Here is a 17,915-nt window from a genome sequence, read left to right on the forward strand (position 1 = left end):
AGGGCCAGCAGAGAGGTGATGCCTCCCAGGGTCATGCATGCAGCCGTGGAGGCAGGGCCTCCAGATCCGAGTCCAGAGCCCATGCTCCTGGAGATCACGGCTGTGGTCTGTCCTCCAGCCCCCAGGAGCAGGGGCAGAGGGCTTTGGCAGAGAAGGGTGGGGGAGCCAGTCAGAGGGCCCCACACTGTGGTTGAGGGCATGGAGGGCGGAGGGAGCCAAGAACAGCCAGAGGTTGATATTCCCACCAAGACTGCCAGGGCGATCAGGGCCTCGTGTGTCCCTCGATAAGCTCGGCTGCCAGTTTCCCTGCTGGCTGATAGCATGTCCTCCAGCTCTCCGTCTGGGGACAAACCCGCACTGACCCAGAGCCGTTATCACTGCCAAGATTGGGCTGTCTGCCTGAGCCAAGAATTCCAAAGGGAATGGAGCCAGCCTGCCCTGGGTGGGGTGGGGGCACCGTCAGCCAAGGGGTGACTCCAGAAGATAGAGTGGCCAAGCTGGCTGGTCCTCCCTTCCCTGTGGCCAACCAGCAGCCACCCCACAATGTTCCTGCCCAGCCTCTATGAGTGCTCTTTGCAGCACACTCAGGGCAGCTCACCCCACAGTCAGGGACCCCGGCTGGTCCCACCATTTGAGAACCTGCTGGCTGCCTTGTGGGCAGACACCATCCGCCCCTTTCTGACCCCTACTGTCCATCCCTCATCACCTCTCCCCTGCCTCCTCTCAGATACCCCTGCTCCCAGCCGCTCCCTGTCTGCTCCATCACTCACAGTGAGCTCCCTAAATTATGAATCTCAGTGTAGTGCCCCTGCTCAGGACCCTCCTCTGCCTCCCACGGCCGCCTGCACATAGGTAGCCCTGTGTCCATTTCCTGTGGCTGCCATAACACATCCCCACCAGCCTAGTGGCCAAACACAACACACGTTATTCCGTTGCAGTTCAGGAGGCCAGATGTCTGAGATCAAGGTGTTAGCAGGGCTGGTTCCTTCTGAAGGCTTCCAGAGAGCCTCCCTTTCCTTACCTTTCCCCACTTATAGGCAGCCTGCATGCCTTGGCTCAGGGCCCCTCTCACATCACTCCAGCCTTTTGCTTCCAAGGTCACGTCACCTTCTGCTCTGCTGTAGTCAGCTCTCTCCCTCTACCTCCTTGTTAGAAAGACACTCGCAATTGCACGGAGGCCCGCCTGGGTAACCCACGCTACTCTCGAGCCTCAGCTCAAATTCCATAACGTCATCGAATCTGCAAAGTCCCTTTTGCCGTGTAAGGTAACATTCTCAAGGGATTAGGATGTGGACACATTTGGGGGCCATTATTCAGCCTCCCACAAGTCCCAACCCTCTGGCCCGTCCTGATTTGGTCCCCGCCCCCCGTCCTGCTGCCTTTCCTGCCACCTCCCCAGGCCCAGCCACCATCCTCTGCCCCAGCCGGAATAAACCCCCCAGAGCTCGGTGAGAAGCATTTACCAAGGACTTGCCACCTGCCAGCACTGTTTGCAGTAGAGCAGTGAGAAAGGCTGAGGCCCTCTTCTCATAGGAATGTTACTCTACAGCAGGCGTTGTCACGGCGTGGCCCCCGCCAGCAGGGGACTCCCAGAAACAGAGGAGCTGGCCTGGGCCGCCAGCCTTAATGAGTGGCAGAGCTAGGATTTGAGCCCGAGTCTCTCTGATCCCAAAGCCTAGACTCTAGGACGAAATGCTGTCTGGATTTGAACTTGGCCCTGTTTTTGACTATCAATCACCCCAGTGCTAGCCCTACAGATACCAGATAGGGAAAATGAGGCACAGGGAGGCAAGTGACCCGTCTGAGGTGTGAAGCAAGCTCAGGAGAGGCTGGGAGGAGAACCCTGTGTTTCTGGACCCCTGCCGAGGTCTCTTTGAGCCCTTTCCCCACCCATTCTCTTGTTCATGGTAATCTCCCAAGGCAGGAGATAATATTCATTAGCACCAGGGCTATCACAGTCTCCGGGCGTGGCCCGTCCTCATGCCTGCACAGTCCCTGGGCCTTTGCCTGTGGCTTCAATACTCCTGATGCCTGGAGGGCTGCAGTCACAGCTGGTGCCTCCCCACTCCTTCCAGCTCTTCTTCTGTCCCCTGATCAGCCCAGCATCCCAACTGGCCCCTGACTAGCTCTCTGAATTTGCTCTCCTTCCCTCTGAGAGGTTTTCAGGCATAAATTAGATTATACTCCACTTCTCCTATTGCTTAGAGTAAAACACCAAATTCTTGTCCCTGTCTCCAAGGCCCTGCCCTGCCACGACCTCCTCTCCTGCCCCTCTGGCCCCCCTCAGCCCACATGGTGTCTAACCCCATGCAGGCTCCCCTCAGCCCAGGCCCCCTTCTTCCCCCTCTTGACTTATCCTATTGGTTTAACGTCTGCTCCCCCTAGATCATAAGCTCCATAGGACAGGTCCCTGTCTGTGTTGTTCACTACTGGACCCTAACACGTGGCACTGTGCCTGGCACAGAACAGGCCCAGGAATATTGCTGATTGAATAAATGAATGAGTGGATGTCTTGTTATAGGCCCCCAGGAACCCTGAGAAGTGAACCCACCCCCACTGTAGAGATTAGGAAACCACATCTGTAAGAGGGAAGTTCCAGAAACCTCATAAGAACTCAGAGATTCCTGCTTCCCCTTTTTAGCTTGGATGTCACAATAAGTCTCCCTCCAAATACTGGCATCAGAGGCAGGCTTCCTGGCAGAATCCAGTACCAGCTCTGAATCATAGAACCTCGGGGTGGGAACAGACTAACCCCTCTCCAACTCCAGCACAGATGAACCCGGGAAGGTGGTGCAACTTCTGCCCAATAGCACAGACAGCGAGCTTCTGAGTCAGGATGGGAATCCGGAGTTCCCAATAATCTGGACTGCATCCACAGCATCACCACGGCGTGTCCTGGTTTGGCCAGAAGTCAGGGGCACAGCTTGAGGAGCAAGGCTGACTTTGTCTTTTGCTCCAAATCCAATCTCAGAAGATGAGGCTGCGACCATGTGTCTGATACACACACTTCTGAAGAAGAGCTGTTGCCCAGAAGATCAGTTTCCTTAAGGGTCTGAATGTGTTCACCCCTTCAAGAGCCCCAGCTTGTTAACTTATACATCCAGCTTAGTGAAATGCTCCCTTTAGCACATGGTTTCAGCGTTCCTGCCCGGCCTCTATGAGGGCACTTTGCATTACACCCAGGGCAGCTCACCCCTCAGTCAGGGGCCCCAGCTGGCCCCGCCACTCGGGAACCTGCTGGCTGCCTTGTGAAGCTGCTGCCCCATCTCACAGCTGCTGGGGGTGCTCTCCTGGGGTGTTGGAGGGTGGGTCTGCCTAGTATGAGTCATGACCCCACCATTTACAGGTTTGATAACCTCAGGCAAGTCACTCTCCAGTCTGAGCTGCAGCTTCCTTACTGTAAAATGCTGATAATCATCAGGCTTCCATGGAAAATCAGAAAAGGTGTAAGGGGCGCAGACATTTAGCATCATTCCTGGCATGTGACAGGTACTTCAGCAAACGAGAATTTTCATTCTTCACCATCTATCTCTTTTTCTTGTTCCTGTCTGTCTGCCTGCCTGCCTGCCTTTTTCTTTCTTTCCATTTTATTATAACAGTTTTATCAAGCTACATTTGACATATTATAGGATTCACCTGTTTAAAGTGGACAGTTCGGTGATTTCTAGTATATTCATGGAGTTGTGCATCCACAATCACAATCCGTTTTAGAGCATTTCATCGCCCCCCAAAAGAAACCCTGCACCTCTGAGCTGACCCCCACGCTCCCTGCATTCCATTCCCTGCACCTTCACACCGAGGTGGCCACACATCTGCTTTCGGCCTCTCTGGATCTGCCTGTGCGACATTTCATGGAACAGGTGCTCTTCTGTGCCTGGCTCCCCTCACTTAGCATAACATTGCCACGGTGCTATCTTTATTTTCCGCCTTTTCTTCCTTCGTCCCTTTCTTCCATCCTTTTTGCTGTGATTTTTCCCTCCCGTCTGTTTCTTCTTTCCTTCCCTTTCTTCCATCCAAGGGCCCATTTTTCCTTCCCCAAGTGTTTGGGCTTTAGGGCAGCTCGTGGCCTCTGCAGGCCCTGGGTGGAGAGCTCGAGGCTGCATCGTGGGCCACCGGAGCCCAAATCCCTGCCCGCCCAGCTTCTCAGGGCCTGCACTTCTGCACAGCGGCCACGCGGAGCAACGGCGCAAGCTCACAGTTAATCCTCTTCCTCTTTGTCTCTTCAGAGAGTTTGGGGAGTGAGAGCCCCTCCCACTCCTGGAGAGGAAGTCAGGGGAAGGAGAGCAGAGAGGAGGTGGGAAGCCCTTTACAGCCTCAAAAGTCAAGGAGAATAAATCGTGGCCCCCCCAGGAGTCATTGAAAGGTAGAGAACCTTCCTGCGTGGGTCTGGGGATGGTGACTGGAAGCCACTGGAGGCTCTGGCTTCTACCTGTGAACCCCTCCTTCCCCTCCCCTGCCCTGCCCTTGCCCTGATCTACACCTCCTGACTCCCTCTGAGCAAGTCTGAAGGCGCTGCCTTCCCAGGGACCGTGATGGGGCGGGAAGGGGCACCATGACTTTGGGGCCACTGCTAGTACATTTGTACCCTTAAGAAGGAGCACAGCGGCTGGGCGTGGTGGCTCATGCCTGTAATACCGGCGCTTTGGGAGGCTGAAGCAGGTGGACCACATAAGGTCAGGAGTTTGAGACCACCCTGGCCAACATGGTGAAACCCCATCTCTACTAAAAATACAAAAATTAGCTGGGCGTGGTGGCATGTGCCTGTAATTCCAGCTGCTCAGGAGGCTGAGGCAGGAGAATCGCTTGAACCTGGGAGGCGGAGGTTGCAGTGCACTCCAGCCTAGGTGACAGAGCAAGACTCCATCTCAAAAAAAAAAAAGAAAAAAGAGGGAAAAAAAGGAGCACAGAAAGGTGAACAAATGAGGAAAAGGCCCTTCCTCCAGGGGACCCGGCCCCAGGGTGCACAGCCTGGCAAGCAGATGGAGGGCTGATTGCAGGCCCTTGACCCCTTCACCTGATGCTTTTGTGCAGAAAACGGCCTACACAACTGTATGGGGGCTGCATACTTTTGAGACCCTTCAGGAGACAGCCCAGCAAAAGGCAGGAGTTAGAAAGCTTTTCCTGCAAAGGGCCAGATAGTAAATATTTGAGGCTGTGCAGCCCATTCAATCCCTGTTGCAGTGCTGCAACTCTGCCCTTGTAGGGTGAAAGCAGCCACAGCCCATACATAAATGGATGGAGATGGCTGTGTTCTCATAAAACTGTATATTTATGAACACAAAAATTTGAGCGGCATATCATTTTCACAGGGTCACGAAATGTTATTCTATTATTTTTCAACCATTTCAACAAAAACAGATGGTGGGCTCAATTTGCCTGTGGGCTATCATTTGCCAACCCTGGCGTGGGGGAAGAAATGTGTGCCATTTCCAGCCCCTGGCTCTGTGACCTTGGGCAGGTGGCTTGCCCTCTCTGAGCCTCAGCTTGCTCATCTGCAAAATGGGGATAAAAATGCCTCCCTGAGAGAATTAGGATAAGATTTAGCACCGATTTATGCAAAGTGCCTGGCACAGAGCAAATGCTTAGTAAGTGGCAGCCTTTATTTATTTTTTTTCCCCATGGCCCATTTGCCAAGGAGCAGCTGGAAAGTTCAGGGCAGGCTCTGTGGATTTATGTCTCAGCTGTGCTACTGAATTGTTCCAGGGGGGTCCTGACCCTAAGCCTGGTGCCCCCCATCTGAAAACGGGAGACTTGGATCGGTGTCCGGGGACCATTCCAATACTAACTATATATAAATACTTAACAACGGAGAGAGCGTGCCAACCCCCCAACTGTGTTGTGTCAAGAATCTTCTGGCAAGGGTGGTGAGGAACGTGTTTTTTATACTAATGAGTCGCTCGAAGTGTGGAGGCAAATTCAGTAAAGCGTGTCCTTGTCACGACTTGAGTTGCCAGTCCGGGAGCCAGGGGCAGGTGAGGGTGCAGGCTGGGCATAGGGCGGGACTGCAGAGAGAGCCCCAGCCATGGGGAGAGGAGACCAGACCAGACTTTCTCATTCCCCTGCCACAGATTGACTGTGTGAGCTTGGAGAGATCGCATCCCTCTCTGAGTCCCAATTTCCCCATCTGTAAAAGAGAGCTAAGAATTCTGGCAGCTGTCCCTGTCCCTGAAGCAGCAGTGGTGAGTCACAGGGCTCCCTGTTTTGGGGGTTTCATTACGCTCGCAGTGGCTGTTTGTGGCAGAGCATTCAGAGGGTGGAAGGGGGTGTGCCTGCATTGCAGGGTGTGCACAGCCCTTGAGGCTCTCCTGGGGCATAAGGACCATTCCCTCCCCACCCTGCCTGGAGATAGGAAGTCGAGGTGGTCCCGACTGCCAAAAACTGGCACGTGGTGCTAGACAACCATCAGTGTGCCTGCTTCTCCTGTCTCTGATCCATGTAGAAATTTGCAGAAAGTAGCGAGGGCCTCACAGACGGGACGTCGCAGGTCCATGGAGGACACTCAGTCCCTCCTCACGTGAGGACTGACCACATCCCTTTGTTACCCAGGGTGGGTGGCCTGGCTGTCCCCAGTGCCCAGAGGATTCAAGGAACTTCTCCTTCTCATGCTGAATCTGGAGACATAGAGTTTTAAAACTTACTGTGAAAATGGAAGATAAAATGGAAAGTCATAGAGAACCCCAGGTCTGTTGCCATCCTTCCTAGTCCCTGAAGTCACAGCTCTGTGCTCCCTTCCCATCTTGGTCCGGGTGCAGACATGGCCTTAATATCATGGTGGTAAGAGGATGCACATGCTCTTGTTCTGCCCCGCTTTTGTTCCACCTGGTGTTCGTTCCTGAACAGGCTGCACGTCTCTCCCTTTTGTGGCTGCTGAGTTTCCTGCCGTCTCCCCCATTCACTCGTCCCTTACCAGACACTCTCGCAAGCTGGGAAGCTATTTATGACATGGCAGTGGTCTGTTGCCAGAGCTCTGAAGGCTGACCTCCCCAATTTGCTGGCTGGCTGACCTGGAGCGAGTGACTTCCTCTCTCTCAAACTCTTGTGTCTTCTTCATCTGAAAAATGGGGCTGATCATTCCAGTGCCTCCCTCCCAGGGCTGGGGAAGGACCAATTGAGTGAGTGCCCTTGCCCCAGGAGTGGAGCTTGGCGCACACACCTGGCTGTGCCCAGGTGTAAGATACTTTGTTTTATTCTGCTCCGGGACCTCATAGGCCACCACTTCACAGATGATGGAAAAACTTAAATTTTCCAGGTCAGGGAGCTCAGCCACTTCCAGTAGTAAACATGGTGGCTTTGGAAGCGGCATGCAGTCCGCACAGGCTTCTCTCCCCTCCCCACCTGCATCCCCCCAGTGTAAGTCCCCGGAGGCTGTCTGGCCCCAGTGGCATTCTCTGGGCCACTCCAGACCTGTCTTGTCAGCTTCTCTATCCATGGCACCTGCGTGGACATAGTCGGCCGGCTCCTGGGCTCTCCCTGGCACTATCCAAAGCCAGCTACATCCCCCTGCAGGCCTTGACCTCTGCTATGGGCCCCCACCCCTAGGAGCAGGCAGTCCCCAAGGCTCAGCCATGTGCTCAGGCTCACCGTAGGCTCTGCGAGATTTTGACGATCTCCTGCAGCCCCTGTGGAGGAGAGGGAAGAGGAACTGGGGTGCAGCATGAGGCCTCCTAGCTGCTATTTCTGTTTCCCTACAGGGGCCCCTTCTTCTGAGACAGCCTTGTCCTGAGCCTCTAGATGGGAAGTGGAGCATAGCCTCTGTGCTTTCAGACCCCCCAAACTCACCTTCCAGTGACCCCAGCTCCTCTGCAATCTGGGTTTTCACCCAACAGGAGAGTGTTGGGGGTAGGAAGCAGGGCCCAGCCTAGCATCTGACTCAGCCTACCACCCCACTCCCCAGGTGGTGCCACCTCCGCCCTGGGTGGTGGGGAACGGCTCACAGGGGCTCTTGCAAACCTAATGCACATTGACACTCTCTCCACCGTTTCTGCTTGGGACTTCAGAAATTGTCTCTGCCCTCGCCTGCCATTGCTGCCTGAGTGGCGGGGCCCGTGCCGATGACACAGACAAGCCAGGGCCAGGGGCCAAGCAGTCTCCCTGCATTGCAAAGTCCAGCCCAGCCTGCCCCACCTGACAGGCATCTCATGCTGCCCAGCACGTTGACCCTCTCCCAACAACTACCTGGTAATTGTGACTGCTAACCATCGCTGCCCTGGTAACGGTTGAGGCTGGTAGAGTCAGACTTCAGGGAGCTGGCTGACCTTGGGCACGCTGATTAACCTTGCCAAGCCTCGGTTTCTTCACTTGTCAAAGGGGATGTTACTAGTACCTGTTTCAAAAAGTTGTTACAAGGATTAAAGGAGCGAATAATATAGAGGCTGGAGAACAGTGTCCGGCACCCAGTGAGCCCTAGAGGTCACCAGCTCGCGCAGGAGTAGGTGCGAGAAAACCCTTCCCTATTGTTGCATCTGGCTGTTGTCTCCTCTTCACCCTATGATAAACATCTTCATGCAGGGAACACTTTGTTTCTTTCAGATTATTTCCCTAGAAACGGAATTTCTGGAAACAGTTACTGGCTAAAGGGGAGAGGTATATGAAGCCTTGTGCTACACTTCCCCTCACTGTTTTCTAGACAGGCTGTGGGGGCCTCCCTGCTGCCAGCCACATCGGAAGGTTATTAGTTCCTCGAACCCACATCAGCAAGAGGGCCCTAGAAGTGCTGCGGGGGCGGCAAACTAAGGAAGAGGGTGTAGACCTCAAGGAGAAGGGGCCACCAGCATTTAAGGATGGGCCAGGGAACAGGGAAGAGGGGAGAGGAGTCTTCGAAGGGGCTGAGGAGGAACCATCTGAGAGGTGCCCAGGTCCAAGGCCTGAGCCAGTCAGAGGCTACAGAGCCAGTAAAGGTCTCAAACCAAAGAAACTGGCACGGCGATTCAGGGGCTACACCCAAGACACAGCGCTCAACAGCCCAGGTGATTCCCAGCTCTGCCAGGCACTGCCAAATGCCCAGGGGCAAACAGCAGGGCTCTTTGAACCTCAGTTTCCCCATCTATGAAATGGGCATGACACTTTGCCTGCCTCACAGGGCTGGGATGTAATGAGGGATGGTGACTGACATTGAGAATCACCTGTGTGTGAGCCACCGTTGGCATGAGTGGGCAGGGGCCTGGGAGTTTCCTTCAGTTTGAAAAAAACATTTCACATTTTTGAGGCGAGGGTACGTCAAGTCAGCCCATCTCAAAGTGGCAGTTATTGAAAAGTTCGAGCAGCAGGGCAGGGTGAACACAGTCCAGGACTTGGGAGACCTGAGTGTGACCCCGATTCTGGAGCAGTGTGGGCCAACTCTGGGCCCCCTCTGAGCTCCGCCTTGTGCCTTATAAGGCAGGGAGCCCCCCACTTTGCCGTGGGGCCACCCTGGACTTCTCAAGGCTCCACCACTCACTGTGAGTCCCGGGCAAGTGACTGAAGTTCTTTGGGCCAAGACTCCCTCATCTGTTAGAGAGAAGAACAGGGTAAATATCTGTCATATCGATCATGTGGAGGTTGTAAAAGTTAAGTGACAGTGTGGATGTTAAGGGCCTCCTCCATGCACATTCTTGCGGTTTTATTGCCAGCAATCCTAGGTCAGCAGCAGGAAGTGGATGGCAGGGGGGTGGGGGAGGGGCTCCGCAGGAAGTAGGGCTCCCACACCTTTACTTCTTCCGTGGGACCTGCTGCAACACACTCAGCGCCGCCTACTGGCTGTGTGGCCCCCTTGCTGGCTCTTCTAACCTCTCCTGTGCCTTAACTTCTCCTTCTATAAGACGGGGAGAATCTCAGCACCTGCCCCATGGGGTTGGGGTGAGAAGGAACTGAGTTAAGACATAGAAAATGCTAGAGCCGGGCCGCAGTGCAGCAGGAGCTCAGCGGATGGTGGCCTCCCGTGGTAGCTCTTAGGGCTCAGCACAGGGTTTGCACCTAGCGGAGGTGGCAGGATCCCGGTCCCTCTGCTCACCAGCTGTGTGACCTCAGTCAGGGTGCTCAACCCCAGGGAAGGCCAGTCCCCTCTTCTGTTAAGTCCCCCGCTGGCATGACTGCTGGTGGGGGTGAGGCGTCCCAGGCTGAGCACACACTACATGCTCAAAGACAGTGCTGAGTCACACATTTTGCCTGAAGTTTTACCTTTAAAGAGGATGCCCATGAAAATTGCCCAGACCCACCCCCTGCAGCCTCCTCTCTCCCAGCAGTGAGTGAATATGCCTTGCCAGAGAGGCAAGCTCCCTTCCCCATTCCCCCGCTGGGGTATTCACCACCCCACACACTCACAGAATTTGAAGAAGAGCTGTCCGGGTCACAGACTTAGTCCAGTCGTTGTTCAATTCCTGACACTCCCCTGCTCTACAGCCTTCAGTGGCTCCCCAGTGCCTGCCAGATCACACACAAATTCCTCAATTAAGACCTTCATACTCCGACTACAGAATCCCTTTCTGCCTTTCTCATCTCTTCAGCCCCATGCTTCTTCCTCTTCAGCTGAGATAGGCCATTCCCTGTTCTCAGAGCATATCCCACAGCTCAGGCTGCTCTCCGCCTGAAGAGCCTTGCCCACCTCCCCAAACACCCCTCATGGCAACAGGCCCAACTCAAATGCCACCTGCTCCATGGAGCCTCTTGTGAACTCCAGAGCCAGAAATGGCCATACAATCTTGCTGGTGCACGCCCACCCACACTCACAGGCAACACACCCATGCACACTCAGGCACTGGAGCACACACACGCTCTTGCGTGCAAGCAGACGTGCCCCTGTGTGTAGTTTACACCTGTGCATACACTGGCACAACGACCTGCACACGCTCGCTTACAGGCTCACGTTATGCACACATGCAGTTTTGTTTTTACACTGCAGCAATTAACCCAAACATTTTATCACCCTTAAGTTGCTGGAGACCAGCAGCCCTGCCCAGATCATCTCCGTGTCCCTCGTATTATCCGTCTGTGCCGTTTCGCCTAATCCATTTAGTCTGCCCCACAGGAAGCAGCATGTCACAGTGGGAGAGAAGCACGCTTTGAAGTCAGATAGCCCTGGGTTCAGATTTGAGCGTTGCTACTGTGTGACCTGGGGCAGCCCTTACCTACGTGGAGCCTCACGTTCATGGTCTGTTAAACGCACACATTTGTTCTCGCTTTATCGTGCCATTGAGACAGTTAAACAGAAAAAAAGATGCAAAACACCCAGCTCAGGCCCCAGAACACGAGCACTTAGTAAATGCTACTTCTTGCCAGTCGCTTATTCATTCACCAGCAAATCCAGGGATCCTGCTAGAGCCACAGCCAACCCCCTCCCTCTCGCAGCCTCCCGGTCAGGTCCGAGGCTATAGCTCATGAGTGTTCAGGGATATGTGTCCCAGGAGCTCCCTTATCAAAATTCCCTTTATGGGCCTAAAGCTCCCAGACCCACACTTTCCCTTTGTCATGGAAAAAATGTAAAAGGGGTTAAGGCCTGTGACTGACAACTGTTGATCTCAAGTAAGTCCCACGGGGTTCATTTCACCTCATTGGGTGCAAAAGCGAACCCAGAGTGTTTGCAAAGCTCTTGCTGGGAGTCTCCCCGAGCTGCTCAGCAACCTGCTCACGCTGCCTGTTAACGCCGGATGAAGTGAGCCCTGCCTTGAAGGGACATCCCTGCCATTCGCACTGCCCCTCAGTCTCCTTCAAAGCAGACCCTGGGGGCAGGCAAACCCTCTGTGCTTACTTCCAGAAAACCAGGAGAAGGCCGTAAGAAAAGAATTCCTTTCATGGGCAGAGGGCTGAAGTGTGGTCATTTGGGCATATTGGGTAATGTTGGTTTGTGGCAGAAAACAAGGGGGAATGAAAAGAACACTGTGATTGGTCTCCAGGTGAATTTGTGTCCTGAAATTTCCACCATGGCGTATTTTAAAACAACCAAAAAATAAGTATGGCCTAGAGAAAAGGGTCGCCTCCAATTTTAGCAATAGCCTAAGGCAATGAGAAAGACCCCTGTGAGGTGGGTTGTGGCTGGCCCCAAGGGCAGGAGCCATCCCCTCTCTTCCCCAACCTCCTCCGCTTCCATTTCCTCTTAAAGGAGAGACCTGCCAGTTCCCAGGATGCAGGTGAAACTGACCCTCTCGTCTGGGGTTTCTTGTGTGTTGTTCAGTACAGGATCAGCCCAGAGCCTCAGCACCCAGTCCCTCTACTGTCGGTTTTTTGTTTTTGTTTTTGTTTTTGTTTTGTTTGTTTGTTTGTTTGAGACAGAGTCTCACTCTGTCGCCCAGGCTGGAGTGCAGTGGTGTGACCTCGGCTCACTGCAAGCTCAGCCTCCTGGGTTCACGCCATTCTTCTGCCTCAGCCTCCCGAGTAGCTGGGACTACAGGCGCCCACCACCACAGCCGGCTAATTTTTTGTATGTTTAGTAGAGACGGGGTTTCACCGTGTTAGCCGGAATGGTCTTGACCTCCTGACCTCCTGACCTCGTGATCCGCCCGCCTCGGCCTCCCAAAGTGCTGGGATTAGAGGCGTGATCTACTGTCAGTTTTTAGGGACCCTCAGGGACAAAGCATTTACAAAGGAAGAGAAAGAGAAGGAGGATTCCCTGAAATTTCAAAACATTCCACTTCTCCCATCTCATCTCATGGCTCTGACAGCCTCTTCTTCAGGACTGTCCCTGTTGTACAGATGTGGAGAGGGACTGAAGAATGGAGAGAGATGGAGTTGTGTGAGACCCAGCAGCAGGGGATGAGGAAGGCTCAGACAGAACACGGAACTCCTGGTTCCAAATCTCACACCTCCTCCCATTCGCTCCTAGCATGCAATTGCTGCTCAGATATTTGTTGAAGTGGTAAACCTCCCTCACTGTCTCCCTCAAGGGTTCCTGCCCACAAGGCTCTTACAGGCTGGCGGTGAGAAGGTAGATGGTGAAATAAAGCCAGAAAGTGGGTACCGGCTACCGGAGACAGCAGGGGAGAAGCTGAACTGCCTCTGACCATCTGTGAATTTGGGAAGTTAGAAGACAGGAGAATCACTATCCAAAACACACATGAACACCTACTATAAACTTGGACAAGGTAGATGATGAAAGATCCAATGCCTGCCTTTATGACACTCCTGTTTAGTCCAGGAGACAGACAAGTAAGCTGACACCTAACCCAAGGACATAAGTGCCTCGGCAAAGGGGCTGCAGGAGCCAGGAGGGAACCAGTAATTCTGGGAGACCTCAGAGACAGCTGCCCAGAGGAGATGATACTGAACAGAATATTGAAACAGGAGAAATTGGCCAGGCACAGTGGCTCAAGCCTGTAATCCCAGCACTTTGGGAGGCCGAGGCAGACAGATCACAAGGTCAGTTCGAGACCAGCCTGACCAACATGGTGAAACCCCGTCTCTACTAAAAATAATAAAAAAAATTAGCCAGGCCTGGTGGCATGCACCTGTAATCCCAGCTACTCAGGAGGCTGAGGGAGGAGAATTGCTTGAACCCGGGAGGCGAAGGTTGCAGTGAGCTGAGATCGTGCCACTGCACTCCAGCCTGGGCGACAGAGCAAGACTCTGTCTCAACAAAAAGAAAAGAAAAGAAAAACAGGATAAATTGACCAGCAAAGAAGAAAATACAGGAATTTAAAGCAGTGGGAATAACAAAAATCTGTGCAAAAGCACAGATGCAAGAAATAGCAGGATAACACATACAGATGGTGGTTCTGTCTGATCATTTGTAGGATAAGCAGTGGAGGGAAATGGGAAGGGGCACTGGCATTTATCATCCGTTGTCCTCACATTAGCCCTGTGAGGTCGCTATTATTAACTCATTTCACAGATGAGGAAACCGAGGCTCAGAGCGGGGCTGAGCAAAGCTACCCAAGCAGCTCTGAAACCGGGTCCTGTCCCCTGGTGGCTGAACATATTATAACACAGTCCATGTAAAAAACAAGAGATTCAGATTCAAATGACATTTATTTAGGAATATGATTAGTCTGAACTCTCTTAACTGCAAGTAGCAGAAACCCAGTTAAAAGAGGATGGGGTCTGGGAGATAGGTAACTGACTCATAGAACTGAAGAGACTAAGAGTAGCTTCAAGCATGGTCGGACCCAAGGGCTCAAATGTCCTCAGGAATTTGTCTTTCTCCAACTTTCAACTCAGCTTCCCGCTCGGATTGCCGCTGTAATCTTCAGCTGGAGTCTTCCCATAGAGCCACCAGCAGGACCAAGCCTCTATCTTAACATCTTTGCAGACCCAAGGGAAAAGTATGTCCCTTTCCTACTATTCTAACAAAAAGCTCCAGGCTTTGGTTTCATTGGATTGGGTCCCTCAACCAACTGTCACGTGCCCAACCCTGAAGCCAGGGCAAAGGGAAATAGGTCAACTCCACCTAATCTACAAGGACAAAAAGTGGGGAAGGTCGAATTCTGAAGAAGAATCAAGGTGCTGTTAGCATGAGAAGGGGAACTGAGGATGGAAATGTGAAAACGAGGTGTTTCTCACAAACACTTACTGCTCGGCAGATATCGCGTTATACACACCTAGAACCCCGTTAACATCTGCTAAAATAGCTTCCGGTGTTCTGGCTCAGGGCAAAGACGGGCCGTGGGACCGTGAAGGGGGTTGGAGAAGATTAAACCTACTAGAATCTCTGCAAGTGGTAGGTTGGTGCAAAAGTAATTGCGGCTTTTGCCATTAAGGGTAATCTGTACTAGAGTCTACACAGCATGGGAATCCCAGCTTGGTGTCTCATCCCAGCTTATGCACAGCATGGGGGGCAAGTAAGAGAGAGAGGGGCTCCTGCCACTGGGCTTTTTAAAGCTAAATATGCATGTCAAAATGCCTCGGATAATCACTTAAAAAACAGAAGGTAGAGATTCCATATGGTATGGAGGAAAGAGAATGAGAAAAAAATCAACTTAAAACAAGAAAAGAGGGGGGAAAATTTAGAAAAAAATGGGACAAATTTAAAGCACAAAAACAGATGGAAGAAATGAATGAAAATAAATCAGTAATTACAGTGAATATAAATGGAATAAATTGGCCAATTAAAAAAATACAAAGATTGTCAGGCTTGGTTTTTTAAATCCAAACAAATGTTTTTACAAGAGACTTAAAATATAAAGAACATAATTTTTGAAAGCATAGGAAGGAAAAAAAAAGATATACTCAGCAAATACTAACTGAAAGAAATCTGAGTAGCTATAAGCAAAAAGTATACCATCTTTTTTTTTTTTTTTTTTGAGACGGAGTCTCACTCTGCCGCCCAGGCTGGAGTGCAGTGACGCGATCTCGGCTCACTGAAAGCTCCGCCTCCCGGGATCATGCCATTCTCCTGCCTCAGCCTCCTGAGTAGCTAGGACTGACTACAGGCACCCGCCACCACGCCCGGCTAATTTTTTTTTTTTGTATTTTTAGTAGAGACGGGGTTTCACCATGTTAGCCAGGATGGTCTGGATCTCCTGACCTCAGATCCGCCCACCTCGGCCTCCCAAAGTGCTGGGATTACAGGCGTGAGCCACTGCGCCCAACTAAATATACCATCTTTAAAGATAAATATGATCACCATATTTTGATAAACAGTTCAGTTCACCAGAAAGATAAATTTTAAATTTGTATGTACCAAATAACCCTGCTTCAAAAATATGTAAAGTTGACAGAACTACAAAGAGAAATTAACAAATAATCATTACAGCAGAAAATGTATAATATACCTCTATCAAAATTTAAAGACGAAGCATGTAAAAAATTAGTAATTAATATTTGGGAAACACAAAGCGCTTAGGACACTGTCTCTAATAACTAGAGAATACCTATTCCTTTCAGGCACACATGGAATATTTAAAAAGCTGACCATGTGTTAGGTTAAGAAGTATGTATCAGCATATTTCAAGGCACTGAATATGCTTCATACAGAACAATTATCTGACTACACCAAAATTAAATAATAAGAAAACTCTTACATAGTTGTAAACATTTTTTAATAGATCATGGGATGAAGAAAAAGTAATTATGGATGTTAGAAAACATTTTAAAATAAACGACAATGAAAATACTGCACATCAAAGCTTATATAGGATGCCACTAAAACGCTACTCAAAAGGAAATATATAGCCATAATGACTCATATTTTTAAAAGCAAATTTGAAATTTAATGATTTAAACAGCCAATTTAGGAAGTTAAAAAGAACAACAAAATAAACTCAAAGATAATTAAAGAAAGGAAACAGTAGAGACAAAGGAAGAAATTAATGAAACAGAAGACAAAGATTTAATAATGAGAAGAGCAACAAAACCAAACTTTAGTACTTTAAAAAGTTCTGGCAAAACTTGTTAAGATAACAGAATAAACAACATAAGTAAAGACTATGAATAATAAAGGGGAGATATTAATATAGATGTTGCAGAGATCAAAAAAGATAATAAGAACATTATGATCAATTTTATGCCCAAAACAAGAAAAAACTAAGGTGAAGTGAATAAGTAAACAGAACTTGCCAAAACTGACTTGGGAAGAAATAGAAAACCTGAATTGCCATATAACCATTAAAAATAAATAAAATGGCAGGCTCACTTTGGCAGCTCATACACTAAAACTGGAGCCATACAGAAAAGATTAGCATGGCTCCTGTGCAAGTATGACATGCAAATTCATGAGAATTCCATATTTTAAAAATAAATACATAATATGAATAAAACACCAATAGTATTTGCTTTTGCAAATGAGTTCTACCAGACACTCAAAGAAAAGAGATCACTGTGCAGTCCTATACAAACTCTCTCAGAGGAGAGAAAAAGAGAGAAACTCTCCTATTTATTTTATGAGAGCAGATTCAAAAATAAGTATCACAAAGGAAATTACAAGCTAATCAGAAACATGAACATACTTACAAAAATTTCAGAGCATTAGAAAACATAATCATGCAATATTTTAAAAGAAAAATATAATTCCTCATGACCAAGTTAGATTTATACAGAAATAGAAGGTTGCTTTAATATTAGAAATGTTACTAATGTAATTCAGCTCATCAACAAATTAAAGAAGAAAAAACTCTGTGAATATTATATCAATAGAAGCAGAAAAAAAAAACACTGAGTAAGTTTAAGCATTTATTCACGATTTGAAACACAAAACAAAATCTCTGAGCACATTCTGAATGGAAGGAGACTTCCTTAACCTGAGGAAATACTAACAAACCACTTCTAAAATAAGGAGCAGAGCTGGCCATCACACTTCTATTCAACATATTACCGGAGATCAGTCCAGTAAGACAAGAAAAATAAATTTAAAAAAATAAGAAGGGGGAGAAAACAAAACTATTACTATTCACAGCTAATAACCACCCTCTATACAGAAACCAAAAAGTATCTACAAATTGTTGACATGAATAAGAAAGTTGAGCAGCATTGCCAGACATAAAATCAACGCACATTGTCAACTTTTGAAAACTACCACTTATAAGAACAATCAGAAAATTAGACATTGAAGAAGAGCTAAATAAATCTTTCAATGATTATATACTTTTCTTCATAAAAATCTAGTATGTCTTTTGTTAGATGAGTACCTGGGTGCCTTGTGATTTTGGTTGTTGTTGTAAGTGTGGTATCCTTTTATAAATTGCATTTTCTTGCTACCTCTTTCTGATACATAGAGAATTGGACTCCATATGTGCAACTGAATTTTGTATACTGATCTTATGTGCAATACCCTTGTTATACCCTAACATTAATTCAAATGACTCATAGATCCTGGAGGAAAAGACTCAATATTATAAAGATGTTTCTCCTTGCCAAATTAATCTGTATGTTCAGAACAATTCCCATTAATCCAAACAGTGTTCTCATAGAAATGGACAAGCTGATTCTAAAATCTGTATGGTTGAGAATAGGCTCAGGAATAGCCAAGTCTTTTCCAAACAGGAAAAAATAAGATATAGCAATTAAGTCCTTGG

At 49.5% G+C, this 17,915-nt stretch overlaps 1 protein-coding gene and 1 non-coding gene across 3 annotated transcripts in view; both read left to right on the forward strand.

Annotated features, from left to right (window-relative positions):
- HRH2 (histamine receptor H2) overlaps positions 1 to 17,915 on the forward strand; it is a 52,644-nt gene that overhangs the window by 29,246 nt on the left and 5,483 nt on the right. Inside the window, exon 3 of one of the 2 annotated variants that reach the window (XR_004671752.3) lies at positions 4,227 to 4,363. The exons of the other annotated variant lie outside the window; for it this stretch is intronic. The gene's annotated coding sequence lies outside the window, so the exon portion shown is untranslated. The remainder of the gene's footprint in view (positions 1 to 4,226; positions 4,364 to 17,915) is intronic. 2 annotated transcript variants of the gene reach the window in all.
- Positions 16,530 to 16,636, forward strand: LOC112439905 (U6 spliceosomal RNA). The gene has a single exon (XR_003028134.1). It is a non-coding gene; the product is annotated as a U6 spliceosomal RNA (small nuclear RNA).

Source organism: Pan paniscus, chromosome 4, assembly GCF_029289425.2.
Source record: "Pan paniscus chromosome 4, NHGRI_mPanPan1-v2.0_pri, whole genome shotgun sequence".
Lineage (NCBI taxonomy): Eukaryota > Metazoa > Chordata > Mammalia > Primates > Hominidae > Pan > Pan paniscus.